The following is a 25,498-nucleotide window of genomic DNA, read 5'->3' on the forward strand; positions in this document are numbered from 1 at the left end:
AGATAACATCATGATAAATGAAGCAAAGATTGAAGTTGTTAAAGGCTCCTTATAGCTTGGATCCACTATCCACATTAATGGAAATAGCAGTCAATAAATCAAATGATGTACATTACATTAGGCAAATCTGCTGCACAAGACCTCTTTAAAATGTTCAAGAGCAAAGAAGTCAGTTTGAGAACTAAAGTACACCTGACCCAAGCCATGGTAATTTCAATAGTCACATATGCATGTTGAAGTTGGACAGTGAATAAGGAAGACCACTGAAGAATTGATGCATTTGAGTTGTTGCACTAGGGAAGAATATTAAGTGTACTGGTATATATCCTCAACTTATAATAGTCGTGACATGAAAGGCACACCCATGTTCACTGCAGCACTATTCACAATGGCAAAAAGAGCAAGGCTGCCTAAATGCCCATCAACAGAAGAATGCTTAAGCAAACTATGGTGCATACACACAATGGAATCTTGTGACATGTTGAAGAATAACAACAAATCTGTAAAACACCTCACAACATGGATGAACTTGGAAGACATTATGCTGAGTGAAATTTAACAATCACAAAAGGGCAAATATTGTATGAGATCACTGTTTTAAAAATGAAGAAAAGGATTTCTTGATTTAAAAAAATTTTATGCTGGTTACTGGGTGAGAGGGAATTGTCATGGGCTAAAGGGTTGTTGTTGTTGTTGTTAAGTGCCATCGAGTCGCTTCTGACCCATAGCGACCCTGTACAGGGTTTCCGAGGGTGTAAATCTTTACGGGAGTAGAAAGCCTCATCTTTCTCCCGCGGAGCAGCTGGTAGTTTCGAACCACTGACCTTAAGGTTTGCAGCCCGATTCGTAACCACTACGCTACCAGAGCTCGGCACATGTTAATATGGGTAATGGGGCAGACAATGCACAAGAGGGAGGTTGGCAAAGGAAAATAAAGGTAGTAGGAGACATGGGGAAGAATGCAAGAGTTAAAGTGAAGGTAAATGTTAACTGATGGTATGGAGGAGATTGCAATCATTGTAATAAAGCAAAGTATATGATTTATTGACTATAAAACTGATGATCTTCTTTGTAAACTTTCACCCAATTCACAATAAAAAGTTTTTATAAAAGTAAACAAGAGAAATTAAATTATAATTGCTAGGTAGCGTAGTGGTTACGAATCGGGCTGCGAACCTTAAGGTCAATGGTTCAAAACTACCAGCCGCTCCACAGGAGAAAGATGAGGCTTCCTACTCCCGTAAAGATTTACACCCTCGGAAACCCTGTACAGGGTCACTATGGGTCGGAACCGACTCAAAGGCACTTAACAACAACGACAAGGAATTCATTCCAAGGCACTTTAAACTTTATACAAATATTAATATGATTCTATACTAATCTTCTAGGGATGTTGTGACAAAATACCACATAAATGGTGCTAAAGGTAATACAGAAATGGCTACAATCATACATTGACAGTTAACTTCCAGAGGTTCAAGCTGGATTCAGAAGAGGCCGTGAAACGAGAGATATCATTGCTGGTGTCCGATGGATTTTGGCTCATAGCAGAGAATATCAGAAAGATGTTCACCTATGCTTTATTGACTATGCAAAGGCTTTCGATTGTGTGGATCATGACAAGCTATGGACAACATTGAGAAGTATGAGTATTCCAGAACACTTAATTGTACTTATGAGAAATCTGTACCTAGACCAAGAAGCAGTTGTTTGAACAGATCATGAGAACACTGAATGTTTTAAAATTGGGAAAGGTGTGCGACAGACAAGGTTGTGTTCTTTCACCATACTTATTCAACCTGTATGCTGAGCAAATAATACGAGAAGCTGGGATCTATGAAGAAAAATATGGCGTCAGGATTGGAGGAAGACTCATTAACAACTTGCGATATGCTGAAAGTGAAGAGGACTTGAAACATTTACTGATGAAGATCAAAGAACACAGCCTTTGGTATGGATTGCATCTCAATGTCAAGAAAGAAAGAAAAAAACTCACCACTGAACCAATAAATAACATTCTTATCAATGGAGAAAAGATTGAAGTTGTCAAGGACTTCATTCTTCTTGGATCAACTATCAACATTCATGGAAGCATCAGTCAAGATATCAGATGACGTGTTGCATTAGGCAAATCTGCTGCACAGGAACTTTTCAAAGTTTTGAAGAGCAAAGATATCAGCTTGAGGTCTAAAGGTGCGCCTGACCCAAACCATGGTATTTTCAATAACTTCATATGGATGTGAAAGCTGGACAGCAAATAAGGAAGATCGTAGAAGAATTGATGACTTTGAATTGTGGTGTTGGAGGAAAATACTAAAAGTGCCGTGAACTGCCAAAAGAACCAATAGATCTGTTTTGGAAGAAGTGCAGCCAGAGTGCTCCTTGGAGGTCAAGATGGCTAAAGTTCATCTCTCACACTTTGGACATATTGTCCGGAGAGAACAGTCGCTGGAGAAGGATGTCATGCTGGGTAAGATGGAGGGTCAGAGAAAAAGAGGAAGACTCTCAACGAGATGGATCAGCGAGGTGGCATCATTGATGGACTCAAGTGTGGCAGCGGTAGTGAGGTTGGTCCAGGATCAGACATTGTTTCATTCTGCTGTGCATGGGGTCGCTATGAGTTGGTTCCGACTCAATGGCACCTGACAACAACAACAACAGAAATGTATTGTCTTGCTGTTATAAAAGTTGTTGTTATTGCTAGGTGCCGTCAAGTTGATTCAGACTCAGCAACCCTATTTATAGCAGAATGAAATACTGCATGGTCCTACACAGTCTTCATTGTTATGCTAGATACCATTGCTGCTGCCTTGGTATCAATACATCTCATTGGGGTTCTTCCTCTTTTTCGCTGACCCTCCACTTGACCCTCCATAATGTCTTTCTCCAGAGATTGTTCCCACGTGTCAGAAGTATAAGAGAAAAAGTCTCATCATCCTAGTCTCTTCATAATTACATCTAAGGAGCAATCTGGCTGTACTTCATACAGCACAGATTTGCTTGTTCTTGTCAGTCCATGGCACTTTTAGTTTTCTTCTCCAACGCCATAACTCAAATGCATCAGTTCTTCTGCAATCTTCCTTATTCATTGTCCAACTTTTACATGCATATGAGGCAATTAAAAAGAGCATGATTTGGGTCAAGTGCACTTAAGTCATTGAATATTTTAAAAAGACCTTGTGCTGCAGATGTGCCGAATACAATACACTATTTGATTTCTTAACTGCTGCTTCCATGAGTGTTAATTGTGCATCGAAGAAAAATAAAGTATTTGACAACTTCAGCATTTTCTCCAATTATCATGATGTGATTTATTGGTCCAGTTGTAAGGATTTTTATTTTCTTTACATTGAAGTGCAATCCATATTGAAGGCTGTGATCTTTGATCTTCATCAATATTTTAAGTCCTCTTAGCTTTCCACAAGAAAGGTTGTATTATCTGCAAAGCACAGGATGTTAATGAGTCTTCCTCCAATCCTGATGTTAAGCTCTTCTTATAATTCAGCTTCTTCGATTATCTGCTCAGCATACAGATTTAATAAATATGATGAAAGAACACAGCCTGATGCAAAGCTTTACCGATTTTAAACCATTCAGTATCCCCTTGCTCTGTTCAACTTGTCCAAGTTCTTCACGAGCACAATACCTATTCTTTGCAATATTATCCATGATCTTTGATGATCCACACAGTCAAAAACCTTTGTATAGTCAATGAAATAAAAGTAAATATCTTTCTGTTATTCTCTGCTTTCAGCCAAGATCCATTTTGCATCAGTGATGATATCCCTAGTTCTATGGCCTCGTCTGAAACCGACCCTGTCAATGTACTGTTACAACCATTTTTAAATTATATTAGCAAAATTTTACTTGCATTCACTATTAATGATATTTATCGATGATTTCTGCATTATGTTGGGTCACCTTTCTTTTCAATGGGCACAATACACCTTTTCTTCCAGTCAGTTGGCCTGGTAGTTGTCTTCCAAATTCTAGAAGCTAGATGTTTGAAATTAGAATATCAGTCATGTTGATTCCTTTTGAAGGCTCTGAAGGGGGACCTGTTCCGTGCCTCTCTTCTAGCGTCTGGAGACAGTCAGGCAGGCTTGGCATCTTTGCTTGTAGATGCCTCCTCACATGGTTGACTTTCCTCTGTCTTTCTGTCACTGTATGCCTCTTCCTTTTTAAAAAGGACATCTTCTTTTACAAGGATCCATCTTTTCTAATATGACTAAGATTAACTGAGTAAACTTAAGTGCTGTCAAATTGGTTCTGATTCATAGCAACCCTGTCTAGTGTTTCTGAGAAGCGGCTGATGAATTTGAACTTTCGACATTGCAGCTCAAACTGACCTTACAGTCCAGTGTATTATACTGCAGCACCACACCAGGATTCCAATTTAACTGAAGACATTGTCAAAACCCTTATTTCTAAGCAAGTTGCATTCACAGATATAGAGGTTAGGACTTCAATATACCTTTTTGGAAGACACAATTCAATCTAAAATAATTTCATTATCATAATTGTTTGCATGAATTCAGAATATTTACACATCATTTAATGTGCTCAAAATCATAAGTAATAGAAAACTATAAGAGGCTTAAATATTTAAACTTTAAGGAAATGTCTAGCTTTGCATAACTGGAAATTTAAGGATAGGGTAAACTTAAAGGGATCCATTATTCAATGGTCTGGTTGAGTTCCTCTATAGTTCTTTTATTTGTGCCCAGTACTACATATAATTTCATTATCAGGCTGGAACAGGATGGCTTTAGAAAATGCAAACTCCACAGCCACAAATGACTACAGCAAGCGATGAAGAAAGAGAGAAAATTCATTTTAGAATTTCCCAGTTCCACCCTCAAATATCTGATTAAAATTGGCTTGCCTGCACATTTATGTACCAATAATTAAGGTGGTGGGTGATGGAGTTATAATCCTCCCAAGGTTAGTATAAGAAATGGATAATGAACTGAATGAAACTGGGGTTCTCTTGGGAAGAAAAACTGAAAAACATACATCAGCATCCCCTACCTCTTCTAATATCTACCCATTTACTTCTCTAGTGGATATTAGCCAAGTTAATTAAGATCCTGAAACATAAAAGCCCTCTCTGATATCCCTTGGAAGAAAAATACTAATATTTTAAGTAGCAAATAAATCAACTTGCACTATGAAATTCTTATACAGCTGTCAAGCAATGACATTCATGATATGTGCATGAGATTAAACTTAAAGTTTACTGATTGGGGTATGTTAATGTATATGAAAACAGAACTCTGAAAATATGTTTCATTCACATATAATGATGTTGCAAAGTATGAGTATTCCCAAACACCTAATTGTGTGCATGAGGAATCTGTACACGGACTAAGAGGCAGTTGTTTGAATGGAACATGGGAGCACTGAATGGTTTAAAATTAAGAAAAGTGTAACAGGATTGTATTCTTTAACCATACTTATTAAACCTGTATGCTGAGCAAATTATCCAAGAAGATGGATTATATGAAGAAAAACGTGGTATCAGAATTGGAGGAAGACTCATTAACAACCTGCAATATGCAGATGGTACAACCTTGCTTGCTGAAAATGAAGAGGACTTAAAATAATTACTGATGAAGATCAAAGTTTACAGCCTTCAGCATAGATTGCATCTCAATGTAAAGAAAACAAACTGGACCAATAAACAACAATCTTATCAATGGAGAAAAGATTGAAGTTGTCAAGGACTTCATTCTTCTTGGATAAACTATCAACACTCATGGAAGCAGCAGTCAAGAAATCAAACGACGAATTACATTAAGCAAATCTGCTGCACAAGACCTTTTTAAAGTATTAAAGAGCAAAGATGTTAGCTTGAGGACTAAGGTGCGCCTATCCCAAGCCATGGTATTTTCAAAAATCTCATATGCATGCAAAAGCTGGACAGTGAATAAGGAAGACTGTAGAAGAACTGATGCATTTGAGTTAAGGTGTTGGAGGAGAGTATTGAAAGTGCCATGAGCTGCCAGAAGAATCAACAGATCTGTGTTGGAAGAAGTGCAGCCAAAGTGCTCCTTGAGGGCCAATATTGCCAAACTTCATCTCTCATACTTCTGACATATTGTCAGTAGGGACCAGTCACTGGAGAAGGATATCATGTTTGTTAAGGTGAGGGTCAGAGAAAAAGAAGACCCCCAGCAAGATAGACTGGCAAAGTGGCAGTATCAATGGGCTCAACCATGGCAACAAATGTGAGGTTGGCCCAGGACCGGGCAGTATTTCGATCTGTTGTGCACAGGGTCTCTAAGAGTCAGTACCAACTCGATGGCACCTTACAACAACAACAAAGATCAGCTGACTGTATGTGGATGGATTTACTTCTGAGTTCTCCATTTGTTTCCCTTACTCTATCTATGTACCAGTAGCAGGCTGTTTTGACCACTATGTCTATGTAGTAATTTTTGAGCTCAAGAAGTAAGAGGCCTTCAACTTTGTTCTTCTTAAGCAGTGCTTTGCTTATCCGAGGTCTCTTTTCTCTCCATATAAATTTCATGATCATTTTTTCTAACTCTAAAGAATGATGTTGGAATCTCAATTGGGATTGCATTATACCTATAGATTGCTTTGGGTAATATTGACATTTTCATAATGTTAAATCTTCCTATAAATGAGTATGGGATATTCTTCCATTTTTGTAAATCTTTTTGTTTCCTGCAGTAGTGTTCTGTAGTTTTCTTTGTATAGTTTTTGGGGTTTTTTTACTCTAATTAGAGTTATTCCTAAGTAGTTCATCTTTTGGGTCGGTATTGTAAATGGTATTGTTTTCCTGATTTCCTTTTCAGTGCTGTCTTTACTAGTACAGTGGAAACTAACTGATTTCTGTATATTGATCTTGCACTCTGCCACATTGCTGAATCTTTCCATGAGTTCCAATAATTTTCTTGCTGAGTCTTTGGGCTCTTCTATATACAGGATTGTATCAACTGAAAATAGAAAGAATATTACTTCTTCTTTGCAAATTTTGATGTCTTTAATTTCCCTTTCTTGCCTTTTAACTATGGCTAAGAGTTCAAACAAGGAGCTATGGTAGTGTAGTGGTTACAAATTGGGCTGTTAACCTCAAGGTTGGCAGTTTGAAACTACTAGCTGTTCCTCAGGAGAAAGATAAGGTTTTCTGTGCCTGTAACGATTTGCAGCTCTCGGAAACCCTGTGTACGGTCACTATGAGTCAGAACCAGCTCCACGGTACAACAAGACTTCAAACACAGTATTGAAATGTTATTGCTGTTAAGTGTCATCGAGTCAGTTCTGACTCATAACAACCCTGTATAGGGTTTCCGAGGAGCATCTGATGGGTTTGAACCACCAACCTTGTGGTTAGCAATCCAGTGCTTATCCTACAGCACCAGTATAGGGGTAGTAATAAATAGCACCCTTGTCTGGGAATGTTTTCAGTTTCTCTCCATTGAGTGTGATGCTGACTGTTGGATTTCTATATATGCTCTTAATTATGTTGAGAATTTTCCCTTTAATTTCTACTTTGTTGAGTGTTTTTCTCTGGAATGGATGTTAGACTTTGTTAAATGCCTTTTCTTTATCAATTGATATGACAATGTGGTACTTTTCCTTTGTTTTATTTATATGGTGGATTACATTGATCATTTTTAATACTAATTGCATCCCTGGTATAAATCCCACTTGGGTCATGATGTATTGGGGTTGTGGTTTTTTGATATGTTGCTGAATTCTATTGGCTAGGATTTTGTTGAGAGTGTTTACAGCTTTGTTTATGATGGATATTGGTCTATAATTTTCTTTTTTAGTGATGTGTTTGCATAGTTTTCATAAAAGGGTTATGCTTACTTCATAAAAGTAGTTGAGTAAAAAAGATGTTAGCCCTTCTCTGAGTGTTTGGAATAATTCACCATTAAAGCCATCTGGGTCCAGACCTTTTTTATTAGGAGTTTTTTTAAATGACCTCATCATTTTCTTGTTTTGCTATTAGTATGTTCAAGTTTTCTTCTTCAGTCTGTATTAGCTTAAGCAGGTGGAGTTTTTCTAAAAATTTATCAATTTCTTCTAAATTTCAAATGCACTGGAGTACAAATCACTACAGTATTCTGTTATTATTCTATTATGTGCTGGTATTTTCTAATTGTTGGAGATACTGTGTTAATGTTTTGACTTTGGTTCTTTCTTCTTGTTGGATGTGTGCATTTATTGCTATAAATTGCTCTTTAAGCATTGCTTTGCTATGTTTTCCCAAAGGTTTTGGTTTGCTATGTTTTCTTTCTCATTTGATTCATGGAATTTTTATTTCTTTTTGTTGTTGTTCTATTACCCACTATCGTTTAAGCAAGGTGCTATTCAGTTTCTTTGTATTTGATTTAGTGTCACTGATTTTCCTATTGTTGATTTATAATTTTATATGAAAATATACTTTGTAGTATTTAATGTTTTTAAATTTATGGAGGCTTGCTTTGTGACCTAATATATTACCTATTCGGAAGAATATTCCATGTGCATTGGGAAAGAATGTGTACTGTGCTATTGTTAGGTTAAGTGCTCTGTATAAATCAATGACGTCAAGTTGGTTGATTGTGCTGCTTAGTTCTTCTGTGTCTTTTTTGAGTTTCTTTCTAGTTGTTCTGTTTCTTATCGAAAGTAGTGTACTAAATTATCCTACTATTATTGTAGACTTTTCTATGTCTCTTCTGTATTTTGAGGCTGTTTCATATGAAGCATAGATAATTATTATGGTTATGTTCTTTTGTTCAATTAACCCTTTAATCATGAGATAATATCCTTCTTTGTCTCCTATGTTGGATTTTTTTTTTTTCTTTTTTATCTCCCATAGCAAGATTTTTTTTTTTAAGTTTTTTATTGGGAATTATGTGTTAGTTTACATGGGTGAACATTATCTTTACGTTCATTTATTTCGTTTCATTGCAATGATCACAATCCCCTGCATGCATCATCAAACAACCAAAGGGTACACCCACACACCTGCCCTCCCCCCACTCCCAGCTGCCAGCACACAGCCCTTCTCCCTCCTTGAAGCCAGAGTCCCCAGCCGCTCCTTCTCTCCACCTCATCATCTCTGCCTCCATTCCTAGTGTCACTGCCACTCTGGGGAGAGTCTCCCACTTCGCTTTTCTCCCTTGATGATTCCAGGGCTCTCTCCTGTACTGCAAAATCAGCCACTCCCCTCCTTTTGTTACAAAACATTTACATTTACTTTTCCAACACTCACTGTCAGACCTGATAGCAATCATTTCCTATTGAACCACAGGAGTCCTATCCCCCTCACCTTTTATCAACCCCATCCAGACAGGTTGGAAAAAATTCAGTGGAAATTCTACCTTTCCCTGTATCCTCTAGAGCTAGGTTCCCTACTGAAAGCTTATAAGCCAGTCACTTCTTGCCTTTGTAGTCTAGCCATTTTGTGTAGCCAATGTCGAAGTTCCTCATCCCTGTCGACCCTGTGTACCAAGGGTGTGGGAATGATCCTCACTGTAAATATTTGTCCACTCCTTTGTCATACTACATCCACATTCATAGGCCAAGTTCATCCACTTGCAGTGGGTTATTCTTCTTTTCCCCCTCCCTTTCTTCCTCTAGTCGTGTTCTGATCATCCAGCCATTGACACCAGGACAAACGGATACTATCTGCAAGTGTGGGTGTTCTTGTGCCTCTCTCCTCACTTCATATCAGCTGACTGCTTCACATTCTGTTCTAGTCCTCTGGGGCCATGTCCCTGCCCCTGAGCCCAGGAGTCCCCAGGCCTTGTCACACTGCTGGTTAACCAGATCTCAATCCAGGTTAACAGGAGTCTATTGAATGTGGTCAGACTTAGTTCACAACTTCAATGCTGTTTTTTCCCCCATTTCTGCTTTATCGGTGACCAACATGGTCAGCAGCAGGACCATATGCCTGCTAGTGTATTCCATTTGAGTTTCAGTCTTGGAAGGGGGTTTGCCTTGAGGGGACCTGACTACTTGCTTTGATGACTCCCTGGGCAACAACTTGCTTATTCTTGTAGTAGTCAATTGAACTGCTGTTATTGTTTTTAATTTTTCCTGCTGGTCTTTCTTTCAAGAAGTATCTTCTGTTCTTCTAACTGCTCCAGGCTGGTCTGCTTGTCCTTTCAAGTGGAAATGTCCCACCTCAGAAGATTCTGGATGGGGATCAGGAGTCCCCCTATGCTCTTGTGCAATGCAAAGGCTCTGCAGGGAGCTTCCTTTTCTGGGCAAGTTCTAGCTCCACTTTAAGTATTCCAGTCAGTTATAGGCTGAAGACATTTACAGGCTTTCTTTGGTGATGTTTCTGGCTATTCTTGTCTCTTCCCTTCAAGTGTCTATTTTACAATAGTAGGCAAGGGGAAACCAAGATTCAAAAGACAGCCAAGCATCTTAACATCATTTCCCCACTTTTACCCATTCAAACCATGCCTCAATCTTTGTATCCCGGAGCCCTGTTTTTCCACAATTGTGCTTAAATTGTTATTTACCTCTGTACTATTTTGCCCATGTTAACCTGCCTAGCTATTTTCCCATCTGCCTTTTTACCTTTCCTCTTCCCCTTCTAGTGTATAAAGCACCCACCCCCTGCACCCAAACTATCCTGTCTCTATTCCCTACCCTGTCTTGCACCTTCCCCTTCCTCCCCTCACTCTACCCCATACACACCAGTAACCAACAAAAAATTAAAATATATAAATAAAAAATAACTTCCCCCCTTTTAGTGTGGGTGTTTTTTTTCTTAATCTTTTACAATACTAGCCCTATGCCATATTTCTCCTTTTGTGACTGACTGATTTCACTCAGCATAATGTCCTCAAGGCTCATTCATGTTATGCAGTGGCTTGCTGCTGCCTTGTTATCCTTCAGGGTAGAATAATATTCCATTGCTTGTATGTACCAAAGTTTGTTTAGCCATTTGTCAATTGAAGAGCACTTAGGCTGTCTACATATTTATGCTATTGTAAATAGTGTTGCTATGAGCATTGCTGTGCATATATCTACTCATGTTATGGCTTGTATTTCTTGTGGATAAATACCAAGTAGAGGAACTTCTGCATCATAAGGTATCTCTATTTCCAACCTTCGGAGGAAGTACTTTATTGCTTTCCAGAGTGCTTGGTCCATTTTGCAATCCCACCAGCAATGTAGGAGGATAACAGTCTCTCCACATCCTCGGCAGCACTTATTGTCCTCTACTTTTTGGATCTTTGCTATTATTGCTGGTGTGAGATGATATTTCATTGTTGTTTTGATTTGCATTTCTCTAACGGCTAGTGATCATGAACATTTCTTCATATATTTGTTGGCTGCCCAGATCTCCTCCTCGTTGAAGTGTCCATTCATGTCCTGTGCCCATTTTTTAATTGGTCCTTTTCTTGTAGAGGTGTTGTGGTGGTGGTGGCTGTGTGCCGTGGAGTCGGTTCTGACTCATAGCAATCCTTTACAAGGTTTCTGAGGCTGTAAATCTTTACGGGAGCAGAAAGCCTCATCTTTCTCCCACAGAACAGCTGTTAGTTTTGAACTGCTGACCTTGCGATTCTCAACCCAATTCGTAACCACTATGCTACCAGAGCTCCTACCAGAGGTGTTGTAGATTCCTATGTATTTTGCAAATTAGTCCTTTGTCTGATGTGTCGTTGGAAAAGGTTTTTTCCCATTCTGTGGGCTCCCTTTTTACTTTTTTGATGAAGTCTTTTGATGCACATGTTTTTAATTTTTAGTATGTATCAGTCATCTATTTTGTCTGCTTTTGTTTGTGTAATTTTCAAAATGCTTGGAAGTCTGTGTATGCCCTGAATTAGAGCCCTCATATTTGTCCCAATTTTTCATTGATGGCCTTGATAATTTAGGGATTCACATTTTAGTCTTTAATCCATGCTGAGTTGGTTTTTGTATAAGGCCTGGGGTAAAGGTCTTGTTTAAGTCTTTTGCATATCATTTTCGGATTTTGTCAGCATCTTCTATTGAGTACACTATCTCCTCCCATTGCAATATACTTAGGTACTTTGTTGAAAATCAGTTTGCTGTATGTGGCTGGGTTAATTTCTGGATTCTCAATTCTGTTCCATTGATAAATGTATCTTTCATTATAACAGTACCAGGCTGTTTGACCACTGTAGCCATGTAGCAAATTTTGAAATCAGGGAATGAGAGGCTTCCCACTTGTTCTTCTTCTTAAGCAGTGCTTTGCCTATCCTGGGTCTCCTTCCTTTCCATATAAATTTTGTAATTGTTTTTTCCATCTCTTTGAAAAATGTCGTTGGAATCTAGATTGGGATTGCATTATATGTGTAAACTACTTAGGGCAATATTGACATTTTTACAATGTTAAGTCTTCCTATCCAGGAGTATGGTATATTCTTCTCTTTTGTAAGTCTCTTTTGGTTTCTTGTAGTAGTGTTCTGTAGTTTTCTTTGTATAGGTCTTTTGTTTCTGTGGTTACTGCATTTATTCCTAGATATTTCAGACTTTGGGTGGCTATTGTAAATGTTATTGTCTTGCTAATGTCCTTTTCAGCACTGCCGTTATTGGTATAGAGGAATCCAACTGATTTTTGGATGTTGATTTTATACCTTGCCACTTTGCTGAATCCTCCAATGAGATCTAGCAGCTTTTTGCTGAGTCTTTGGGGTTTTCTATACATATAGGATCATATCTTCTGCAAATAGAGAGAGCTTTACTTCTTTGCCAATTTGGATGCCTTTGATTTGCCTATCTTGCCATATAGCTCTAGCTAAGTCTTCCAGCACAACATTGAATAGGGGTGCTGACAAAGAGCATCCTTGTCTGGTTCCTGTTCAGAGAGGGAAGGCTTTCAGTTTTTCTCCATTGAGAGTAATGTAGGCTCTTGATTTGGTATTTATGCTCTTGATTATGTTGAGGAATTTCCCTTCAATTCCTACTTTATTGAGTGTTTTTATCAGGAATGGATGTTGGATTTTGTCAACATTTGATTATGATCATGTGGGGTTTTATTTCTTTTTTCTTGTTTATATGGTGAATTATATTGATTGTTTTTTCTAATGTTGAGCCATCCTTGCATCCCTGATATGAATCCCACTTGATCATGATGTATTATTTTTTTTGATGTGCTGCTGGATTCTGTTGGCTAGGATTTTGTTGACAATTTTTGTATCTATGTTCATGAGAGATATTGGTCTATAATTTTCTTTCTTAGTGATGTCGTTCCCTGGTTTTAGTAGGAGGGTTATGTTTGCTTCATTTTCCTCTATATTCTGGAATAATTTGAGTAGAATTGGTGACAACTCTTCCTTAAATGTCTGGTAGAACTCACCAGTGAACCCATCTGCCCTGGACTTCATTTGGTTGGGAGATTTTTAATGACCTGAACAATTTCTTATATTGTTATGGGTTTTCTACTTTACTCTGTGAGTTTAAGTAGGTCGTGATTTTCTAAAAATGTATTCATCTCTTCTAAGTTTTCAAATTTGTTGAAGTACAACTCTTCATAGTATTTTGTTATTATCCTTTTGATTTCTTTTGGTCTGTTGTGACATCGCCTTTATGGTTTCTAATGCATGTTATTTGTGTCTTCTCTCTCTTTTCTTTTGTTAAGTTTGTAAATGGTTTGTCATTTTATTAATCTTTTCAAAGAACCAGCTTCTTGTCCTGTTGATTCTTTCTATAGTTTTTCTGTTTTCTATCTCATTTATTTCTGCTCTGATATTTATTATTTCTTTTCTTTTGGTGACTGTAGGTTCCCTCTGTTGGTCTGTTTCTAGTTGCTGGAGATGCTGTGTTAATGTGTTAATTTTGATTCTTTTTCTTTTTGGATGTGCACATTTATTGCAAAAAATTTCCTCTCAGCCCTGCTTTCACTGTGTCCCAAAGATTTTGGTATAATGTGTTTTCATTCTCGTTTGTTTCTAGGAATTTTCTGAATTCACGTTTAATTTCTTCTATTATCCAGTTGTTCTTCAGCAGGGTGTTATTCAGTTTCCATATATTAAACTTTATTTTCTTCGTCTTCTTATTGTTTATTTCTAATTTTATGGCATTGTGGTCTGAAAGATGCTTTGTAGTATTTTGATGTTTGTAAATTTATGGAAGTGTGCTTTGTGATGTAACACATGGTCAATTCTGGAGAATGTTCCATGTGCACTGGAAAAGAATGTGTATTGTGCTGTTGTTGAGTTGAGTGCTCTGTATACGTCTATGAGGTAAAGTTGGTTAATTGTGCTGTTTAGTTACTCTGTAACTTTGTTGATTTTCTTTCTGGTTATTCTATCCCTTTTAGAAAGTGGTGTATTAAGATATCCCACCAAGGAGGTCTGGTAGTGTAAGGAGCTCTGGTAGTGTAGTGGTCATGAATCGGGCTGTGAACCGTAAGGTCAGCAGTTCGAAACTACCAGCTGTTCCATAGGAGAAAGACAAGGTTTTCTGCTCCCGTAAAGATTTACAGCCTCAGAAACCCTGTACAGGGTCGCTATGAGTCGGAACCAACTCCATGGCACATAACAACAACAACAATAGTTGTGGATTTATCTATTTCTTTCTTCAATTCTAGTAGGGTTTGCTTTATATATCTTGGTGTTCTTTAATTTGGAACACAGATGTTAATTATGGTTATGCCATCTTGCTCAATTGACCCTTAATCATGAGATAGTGTCCTTCTTAATCTCTTATTCTGGTTTTTGCCTTAAAGTTTATTTTATCAGAGATTAACATTGCCATTCCTGCTTGTTTTTTATTGCTGTGAGTTTTGTATATTTTTCTCCATCCTTTAACTTTTAGTATGTTTTTGTCTTTGTGTGTAAAGTGTGTCTCTTGCAGGCTGCATATTGAAGGGTCTTCTTTTCTTATCCATTCAGCCACTCTATGTCTCTTCACTGGTGCATTTAATCCATTGTCATTCAGTATAATTATCAATAGATATGGATTAACTGCTATCATAATGTTAATTTTTTGCAGAGCTGTTTGTTCCTTTGTTCTGCATGCCTTCTTGTGCTGAGTTTACGTTTTTGTGCTATTTCTTATCAGTTTTATTCTTAGTTTTAATGTTTCCTTGTTCTGCTTGGATCTTCATTTTCATGGTAAGTTGTGAAGTATTCATTTTCTTTGGAGTTACCCTATAGTCTATTAAGTTTTCCCAGCATTTAAGACAGTCTATTGTATCCTACAATGTACTTGACCTCCTCACCATCTGGATCACTGGCCCTATGTTTTTGCCTTCTTTGACATTGTTAATATTTTGATCATTGGTTGGCCTCACAGGTTCTCTGAATTCATTGCTGTAATTTTGTTCTGTTCTGAACTCTGCTATTTGTTGACTAAGTTCCAGGTGGTGTTGCCACATCTGTCAATCTCTGGTTGTTGTCTGTTCTTACTGGTTTTCATTCCAAAGAACAACCTTTAGGATGTTTTGAAGCACTGGATTGGCTTTGACAAAATCTCTTAGCTTCTGTTTGTCTTGGAATGTTCTGATTGAACGATCATATTTGATTAACAGTTTTACTGGATAAACGATTCTTGGTTGGCATTTTTTTTTTTCTTTTAGGGTTTTATAGATGTCTTCCCATTGAGTTCTTGCCTGCATTGTTTCTGCTGAGAAGTTAGAGTTTAATCTGATTTTCTTGCTTTTGTAGGTAACACATTTCTTATCCCTGGCTACTTTTAGGATTCTCTCCTTGTCTTTGATTTTGAAAAGCTTGATTATGATATGTCATGGTGATAATTGAGGGGGTGGAGTCTATCCTTCCTGGGGTTCATTCAGTTTCTAGAATGTTTACCTTCTCATCCTCTAAGATGTTAGAAACTTTTTCTTCCAGAAGCTTTTCAACTTTCTCTTCTGTGTACTTCTGTGATTCTTCCTGTTCTGGAATGCAATAATTCTTAAGTTATTCCTCTTTATGTTATCCAATATAAATCTTAGACTCTCTTCAAATTTCTTAATCCTTTTTTCTGCTTGTTCTTTTTATCTTAGCAGTATTGAGAGATTTGTCTTCCAGCTCACTGGTTCTGGCTTCTATCTCTTCCATTCTGCTTTCAGTGTATTGTCCATTTCTGATATTTTATTATTAATCATCTGGACTTCTTTTTTCAGGTTTTGGATTGTTTCCAATACTGTAACTATCTTGTTTGATTGCTCCTGTAGCACTTTCCTGACTTTTTCTTATTTTCCTCCACTCTTTTTGAAGCATTTGACTTTGTTTCCATATCATTCTTCTGAATTCCTTCTCAGGCAGATCCAGAGCCTGCTCTTCTACTGGAAAATCTGTTTCTGCTTCCAGCTCATTTGTCTCAGTTACTTTTTTCTGTTTTTGGACATGTGTTGAGATCTATAATTGTGTTTTCTTGGACATTTTCAGTAGTTATGTGGGATTTTAATGCTTACATGGATGTATGTTGCTTTGCTGTTAAGCTTACTGAGTGTTGCCTGGTGGATATTATCTGAAGATAGTCTTCCCTTTTCACATGTCATGCCTAGCAGCTGGTATTGGCTCTTGTCCAGATGACGGGGTATTACAGGGTATGCTTATAGCTTGGCTATGTTTTCACAGTTGATGTCTCTTCTTGGGTAAGGTAGGGGAAGAAAGCTCCAACCCCTGGGAAAAGATTAAGACCAAAAGGACCAAAGACAGAAACAATATAAAAGCAGAGACAGAAACCACCAATCAAAAGCCAAAATAAGATTGTGATTGACTGTCCAGTGGCCTTTGCTATGCAGCCAGGGATAAAGGGTCCCTCCCAGGTCAATTGGGGCTGGGTCCCAGAGTCAGATATCATAAGAAGCAGCCTGCTGGTTTCCTCTCTGTGCAGTGGGAATACTGTGGGTACGATGCTGGATCCTTTTGGAGGTGCACTCCCACTACCTGAAGGCATCTGGGCAGGGCAGTAAGGGTGCGATCGGAGTGAAGAGGAATGATATGTGAAAAATGAAAAGTGAAAGATGAAAAATTGGTCACATCTCTCCCTCTAGACATGCAGCTCTGCGGCTTGTTGTGCTGGGTCACTGTCTTTGCTTGGCTGTGGCCCCGCCCTCCAACCACAGGACCTCTGGCTGCCAGGATTGATTCAGCTGGGATGGAGTCAGAAATCTCTGTATTTTGCTTCCACAGGCAGATTTCTCCAAAGGTGGGCACATGAAACTGGCCCCAGGAGCCTTAAACAAGATCCAAAATTCCGTTCTGCATATTGCTCATTCTCTGCTTTTTCTGGGCTTTAGCAGAGGAGCTTTCATTATCTGTCTCTGCTTGTTGTTGTTGTTGTTGTTGTTATGTGCCATGGAGTTGGTTTTGTTTTGTTATTGTGGTGCTGCTCTTTTCTTTCGACCACATTTTTTTCTGTACTGAGTTAATTTTGTTAGTGTATTTTATTGTCAATTTATTCACTGATGTTGCTTTGATGTTTACAAAATCTTTATGGTGTTTCCTTTCCTTGATTTAATGTGAAGGTGTTTTAATTTTCTTTGAGGTTACCCTGTAATTTATCAATAACTTCCTCAATTTAAAACAATCTGTTTTATATTGAAATTTGCTTGACTTCCTTTGGAAGTTCAATTGGTATACTTTTCCCTGTTTTTACATTCCCTGATTCTAAATTGATTATCTCTGATTCCATATTTTCAGCCTGGTAGGCTTGTTTTGGAGTCCTGGTGTAGTGCCATAGATATGCACTCAACCTCAAGGTCAGTTTGAACAGCAAAGTTAGCATTTCAAAGTCACCAGTTGCTCCTCAAAAACCCTATACAGGGTCACTATGAGCCAGAACTGACTCAACCATACTTAATAACAACAATAATCTTGTTTTACTTTGGGTACTTCTATATCTGGATTGAATTCTGGGTGGAGTTACCTTGTTTGGCAATCTCAATTGAAAGATTGTTGGTTGTTGGTTCTCAATTGAAAGGACTCCCTTTAGTATTTTTTGTAAAGTTGGTCTGTTTTTGGCAAATTCCTTTAATTTCTGTTTATTCAGAAATGTTCTAATTTTGCCATCATATATGAGGGACAGTTTTGCTAGGTATATGATCCTTGCTGGGTAGTTCTTTTCTTTCAGAATGTTGTATATGTTTTCTCACTACCTTCTTTGCGTAGTTTCTCCTGAGAAATCAGAATTTAATGCTATTGGTTCTTCTTTGTGGGACACTTTTTGTTTTTCTTGAGCTGCTTTCAGGATTCATGTCTTCGATTTTGAAGTTTGTTTATGATATATCTTTGTAATTTTCTTTTCGGGTTTATCCTGTTGGAGTTTGCTCACCTTCTTAGCTGTTTCTCTTCTCATCTTTCATGATGTTAGGGAAATTTTCTTCCAACTACTCTTTGAGTACCTGTTCTGTGCTTTTGTTTGTCTCTTCCTCTTCTGGAATTTCAATTACCCAAAAGTTATTCCTCTAGAGGAGCTCCTGGCAAAGGCAGAGCTGGACGAGGAGGAAAACCTGCAATGTATCATGGTGCATAAGGAACTGGAACTGGAGTTTGACCTAGGCAACTTGCTGGCCTCGGATCGGAACCCCCAACGGGACTCCGGTGAGCGGGACCCACATTGGATGCCGAGCTGCGGAGCCTGGCGCGGGACAACATGCAGCTGATCATCAACCAGCTGTGGCAGTTGCCCACGGAGCGCGTGGAGGAGGCGCTGGTGGCCCGGCTGCTAGAACCCACTACCCGCCTGCCTCCCGAGAAGCCGGTGCCTAGGCCGCGACCGCTGATGTGCTGGCAGCAGTTCGCGCGGCTGAAAGACTTCTGACCCAAGAAGAAGACCAATCTGGTGTGGGATGAGGTGAGCGGCCAGTGGTGGCGCCGTTGGGGCTACCAGAGTGCCCGGAACGACACCAAGGAATGGCTGATTGAGGTGCCCGGCGGAGCCGACCCCCTGGAGGACCAGTTCACCAAGCGGGTTCAGGCCAAGAAAGAACGGGTAGCCAAGAACGAATTGATCCGGCTGCGTAACCTGGCCCGTGCGCACAAGACGCAGCTGCCCAACGCGGCCGGCCTGCACCCCACGGAACACCAGAGCAAAGAAGAGCTGGGCCGCGCCATGCAAGTAGCCAAGGTCTCCACCGCTTCGGTGGGACGCTTCCAGGAGCGCCTGCCCAAGGCTCCTCATGGCGCTGGTAAGAAGAGGCAATTCCAGCCCCTGTTCGGGGACTTTGCAGCTGAGAAGAAGAAACAGTTGGAGCTGCTGCGAGTTATGAGCAGCAAAAAGCCTCAACTGGACATTATCAGGGCCACCAATAAGCAGCTGAGGGAGGAGGAACAGGAGGAGGCCACCAAGAGGAGAAAACTGAGTCAGAAGAGCAAGAGAAAAGGGGTGGGGGGTGTGCGCCAGGGTCCTGGGAGCAAGAGGAAAGGGGGCCCGCCCAAGCAGGGAGGAAAGAGAAAAGGAGGCTTTGGAGGCCAGATGAGTTCCGGGCCGCCTGGCTTGGGTGGCAAGAGGAAAGGAGGGCGGCAGCACCAAGAAGGAAAAAGGAGAAAGTAATCGCTTCGCCTTTGGGTCGGCTTGATAAACCAAGAACTATACTATAAACTTTAAGTTCAAGTTCTAACAGCAGGGTGGAGGTTGCTGTCATGGAATATGAGGTTGAAGTGACAGGTTGCCGCCCCCCTCAAGAAAGTAAAGTATTGGACTCTGTATAAATGATCGTGCTTTATCACAGTTGAGGCTTTGCTGAAGTTTAAAGGATGTATTTGAAAGCATAAAATTAGGGTAAGAGTTTAGAGGAAAGTGAGAATGAGTCTGTAACAGCCTTCCTTTTTTCTTTTTAAACCTTGGATATGGGGTGACATATGCCAGATTTATCACTGATTTCTGCACTTCTATAGTATAGCAGGCTTGTGAATTCATCAAAGCGTGGGGAAAGGAGAGATACAAACATTGTCAAAACTGGACTTTAACTAGTACAAAGGTTATTTAATAAAGCTACCTATATATCAAGTCTTGCTTTTAACTTTACTTTTGAGACATATCAAGTGAAGCCTGTGATCTGGATACCAGACATAGATTATTTACTCTAAAAAAACCCACGAAAACATAAAGATGCTGTATTATGGTTTCAGAGACCACTTTAGTTAGAAAAACTCATTTGTTTTGTTTGCAAATATTTTTGAAGGTAAATTACTACCGGTATTTGTTTGAAATATGTTACACTTTTTGACAATTTGAAAACATTAGTTTTTCTATAAATGGTCAATTTAGGCCTCATTAAATTGTAATAATTCATATTAATCCCAAAAATAATTAAATCTATTAATATGTGAAAAAAAAAAAGGTATTCCTCTTTATGTTGTCCCAAATTAATCTCAGACTTTTTTCAGATTTTTCACTCTTTTTTCTGATTGTTCTTCTACCTTACTAGTCTTAAGAGATTCATCTTCATGCTAACTGATTCATGCTTCTATTGATTCAAATCTACTCCCTTTTCTTTCAATGTATTGTTCATTTCTGAAACCTTTGCACTTTGCATTTTTGGATTTCTCTTTGCAGATTTCATATAGTCTCCAATCCTTTGTCTATTTTTTTTTTTTTTTTTTTGATTGTTCATGTAGTGTTTTCTTGAATTCTTTCTTGTTTTCCTTGACCTGTCTGTCAAGCATTTGGAGTTACCTAAACATCATTCTCTTGAATTCTTTTTCAGGTAGTTCCAATGCTTTTTTTTCCTCAAAAACATCTAACTCTGCCTTTTGGTCACTTGTTTGAACCATTCTGTCTTGTTTCTTCATATGAATAGAAATTGTCTGCTACTTTCAAGATATTGTGGTATGTTTGTATTTGTATTGATTGATGATTGTATGTTGATGTCTTCTTAGGCGCTCATCAACTGCCTGCTGGTGGGTGTGCTCAGGATATGAGCTGTGCACCATTCTCTGTTCACTATTCATGTAATTCAGGTCAGGATGGATTTCTTGGCATTGATTGTTCTGGTTGATCTTATATATAGCAACTGGTATAGGCTCTTGATCAATGGGTGGGCCTATATAGGGTATAAGGAGCTCTGGTAATGTGGTGGTTATGAATTGAACTGCCAGTATCTCAGTCAGCAGTTCGAAACTACCAGCTGTTTCATGGGAGAAAGATGAGGCTTTCTGTTCCCGTAAACATTTACAGCCTCGGAAACCCTGTACAAGGTCAGTATGAGTCAGAACCAACTCCACAGTATATCACAACAACATATAGGGTATGGTTGTGACTGACTGGATGTGGTTGCAGCCTCCTGTCCAGTGAGGGAAGAAGAGAAAACACAAGCACAAGAGTAGGAAATCAAACACAAACCAGCAAACAAAATAAAAAAATAATAATAAAATAGTAAAAGAAAGAGAAAGAATAGCTAGAAAAAGAATACAAAAAAAAAAAAAAGAGAGAAAAGAGGGAGAGGAAATAGCTAAAAAGATTTTTTAAAAAGAAAGAAGAAAGAAAAAAAACTAAATTTAATCTGAGGTGGAATCAGTAAAAGGCAAAGAAACCAGAGACCAGTGAAAAAGAAAAATGAAAAACAAAGAGAGATAAAAGAAAAGAAGAAATGATGAAAGAAGGATGTAGCACCATTTGGAAATTCATTTTTCAAAGGAAGAAAAAGTGAAAGAGGAGATAGAAATTTTAAAAAACAAGAGAGAGAAAGGGGAGGTAGAAAGAATAAACAGAAAAAAACAGTGAAGGAGGAAAAAAAGGGAGGGAAGCAGGTACCAGACCTACAGAGGAGAAAATTTGGGGGTCTCCTGCTAACCCAGGACTTCAAATTGTTGGTGGGAAAGGGATGAGACAGTAACACTCAACCCTAGATGGAGTTCCTGTAGTTCTTTGTTCTGAACACTAATCTGGAAGTAGTTTGTATGGACCACTAAACAGCTTCAGGATCAGAGTGTTTCCATGCCGAAAGGGAGGTAAGAGTGAGACACCCCTCTAGTCCTGGACTGACCAGAACCAGCTCTGAAAGTCTGGCATAGGTCACACTTGCCTCCAGGTGCTGTGGTTGGTGTTGCCTACTCCCCACAAACTTTTATGTGATTTCTATCACCAAGAGAGAAGGAGCTTCCCTTGAAGTGTATGTGGATGGGGTCAGTCACAAACCTGGTCACCAGGGTAACATGGTATATAAGGAAAAAAATTTACCCCTTTCTCTCCACCAATAAATAAATGGTGCTTTTCTGCTTCTGTGCTACCAATTGTCCTATTGCCTTCAAAATTACCCACAAAAGTTCAATTTGGCCACACCAATATCGCCAGTCTCGTCCCCTCAGCTACTTCTCCTAGTGAGAGCTAATCCACGGCTGGCCATGCCAGTTCTACAGATTTGAAGCATCATCTGAATGAACAGGATGAACATGAATAGGTCCCCTTCTTTTAAGTGGGATCCTCTGAAACCCTATACAGGGTCTCTATGAGTCAGAACCAACTCTACGGCACACTACCACCAACTATATATGGAGTCCTGGTGTTGTGCTATAGAATAATCACTGGATGGCTAATCACAGGGTCGGCAATTCAAACCCAACAGTCCCAGCTCAGAAATCCTATTCAGGGTGGCTATGGGTTGGAAAAAACTTGACAACACCCAACAACAACAACATACATATTGATCTATATATTTGTCTATCTACCTATCTATCTAAGGAGCTCTGGTAGCGTAGTGGTTACGAATCGGGCTGTGAACCTTAAGGTTGGCGGTTCGAAACTACCAGTCGCTCCGCGGGAGAAAGATGAGGCTTTCTACTCCAGTAAAGATTTACACCCTTGGAAACCCTGTTACAGGGTCGCTATGGGTCGGAACCGACTCGACGGCACTTAACAACAACAACAACAACCTATCTATCTACCTATATCTCTATGTATGTTTGTTATTGTTAAGTGCCATCAAGCTCTGACTCATAGTGGTCCTGTAAAGTTCTTCTGAGGAGCCACTTGTAAGTTTGAACCACAGACCATATATATATATGTGGTGCAACAGGTTAATGCGTTATATATATATATAGTCTGTGTGTTTGAACTGCAGTGTCTGTGATTCAAGCTCACCAACCTCTCCTCAGAAATCCTATACAGGATAGTTATGAGTGGGAATGCACTCGATGGCACTTAACAACAACAATAATGGAGTCATGGTATGACGCTGTAGGATAAGCACTGAACCTCAAAGTTGATTGGAACCCCAAGGCGGTGGTGGTCGTTGAGTGCCACCAAGTGGGTTCTGACACATAGCAACCCTATATAGCGCTTCTGAGGCTGTAAATCTTTACAGGAGCAGAAAGCCTCATCTTTCTCCCATGGAATGGCTGGTAGTTTCAGCCTGACTCATAACCACTACGCTACCAGAGCTCTTTTAACGGCAATGTAGGTGATTCAAACTCACCAGTTGCTCATTGGAAACCTTATATAGGGTCACGATGAGTAGGAAGTGACTGAACAGCACTTAACAAGTACCTTTGAACCAGTTCTGACTCATAGCTACCTCTTATCAGGTTTCTGAAGAGCAGCTGCTGAGTTTGAATCACCGACCTTATTGTTCAAACTGACCTCATGATCAAGCACTTTTCCTACAGCACCATACCAGGACTCCATATATGTAAGGTTTCTGACAGTGTGGATCATAACAAGATATGGATAACATTGCAAACAATGGGTATCCACAGCATTTAATTGTGTTCATGATGAACCTGTACATAGAACAAGAGGCAGTTGTTCAAACAGAACAAGGGGATACTGAATGGTATCAGGAAAGGTGTACTCCAGGGCTATATTCTTTCACTATAGTTATTCAATGTGTATACTGAACAAATAATCTGAGAAATTGGATTAAATGTAGAAAAATGTGGCATCAGGATTGGAGGAGGACTCATTTACAACCTTTGATATACAGATGATACAACCTTGCTTATTGAAAGCCAAAAGGACTTAAAATACCTACTGATGAAGATCAAAGACCATAGCCTTCAGATGGATTGCACCTCATTGTAAAGAAAACAAAAATCTTGACCAATAAATAGCATCAGGATCAATGAAAGAAAATTGAAATTGTCAAAGACTTCATTTTGTTCAGATCAACCATCAACACTCGTGGAAACAATGGTCAAGAAATCAAATGATGATTTGCATTAGTCAAATCTACTGCACCAAACCTCTTTAAAGTGTTCAAGAGCAAAAGTATCAGTTTTAGAACTAAAATGTACCTTACCCAACCCATAGTATTTTCAATTGCCTCATATGCATGTGAAAATTAGACAGTGAGTAAGGTAGAAGAATTGATGCATTTGAGTTATGGTTTTGCAGAAGTATCCTGAAAGTACCATGAAATTTCAGAAAAGCAAACAAATCTGTCTTGGAAGCACATCCAGAATTCTCCTTAAAAGCAAGTACGGCCAAACTATGGTTACTTTCAATAATCTCATATGCATGCGAAAGCTGGACAGTGAACAAGGAAGACCGTAGAAGAATTGATGCTTTTGATTGGAGGGGAAGAGTGTTGGAGGAGAGTATGAAAGTGCCATGGGCTGCCAAAAGAACCAATAGATCTGTGTTGGAAGAAGAGCAGCCAGAGTGCTCCTTGGAGGCCAGGATGGCCAAACTTCATCTCTCATACTTCAAACATATTGTCAGGAGGGACTAGTCACTGGAGAAGGATATCATGTTTGGTAAGGTGGAGGATCAGATAAAAAGAGGAAGACCCCAATGAGATGGACCCCCAGCATCAGTGGACTTAAGTGTGGCAACAATTGTGAGGTTGGACCAGGACCAGGTAGGGTTTCGTTTTGTTGTGCATGGTCACTGTGAGTCGACACTGATGGCACCTAACAACAACAACAGGGTGAATGGAATGACTTTCAGCCAAGACCCATCTGACGTCAGCAATGATATTCCTTGCGCCACGTCCTCTTCTGAAACCAATTTATGCCTCTGGAAGTTCTCTGTCAATGTATGGTTGCAGCTGCTTCTGTATTACTTTTAGTAAAATTTTACTCACTTGGGATATCAATAATATTGTCTCGTGATTTCCTCATTCTGTTGGTCACCTCTCTTTGGAATAGGGCAGCAATATGAATCTCTAACAATTGGTTGGCCAGGTAGCTTTCTTCCAAATTTCTTGGCATAAATGAGTGAGCGCTCCAGCGCAGCATTGCTTCTGTTTGTTTAAAGACTACAATTTGCATTCTGTCAATTCCTGCAGCTTTGTTTTTTGACAATGCCTTCAGTGTAGCTTGGACTTCTTCTATCAGTACAATCTGTTGTTAATCATATGCTTCCACCTGAAATAGCTGAACATCAACCATTTCTTTTTGTACAGTGACTCTGTGTATATCTTCAATCTTCTTTTGATGCTTTCTGCATCATTCAATATTTTGCCCATTGTTGTTGGTTGTTGTTAGGTGCCGTAGAGTCGCTACCGACTCATAGCGACCCTATGCACAACAGAGCGAAACACTGCCTGATCCTGGGCCAGCTTCACAATTGTTGCCACGCTTGAGCCCATTGATACTGCCACTTTGCCAATCCATCTTGCTGGGGGTCTTCCTCTTTTTCTCTGACCCTCCACCTGACCAAACATGAT

The 25,498-nt window shown here is 39.2% G+C and overlaps 1 pseudogene; it reads left to right on the forward strand.

Moving 5' to 3' along the window:
• The window catches only part of LOC102842535, a 53,992-nt pseudogene extending 34,549 nt beyond the window's left edge, over positions 1 to 19,443 (forward strand).
• The last annotated feature ends 6,055 nt before the right edge of the window (positions 19,444 to 25,498 follow it).

Source organism: Chrysochloris asiatica, unplaced genomic scaffold (genome assembly GCF_000296735.1).
Source record: "Chrysochloris asiatica unplaced genomic scaffold, ChrAsi1.0 scaffold00145, whole genome shotgun sequence".
NCBI classification, from domain to species: domain Eukaryota; kingdom Metazoa; phylum Chordata; class Mammalia; order Afrosoricida; family Chrysochloridae; genus Chrysochloris; species Chrysochloris asiatica.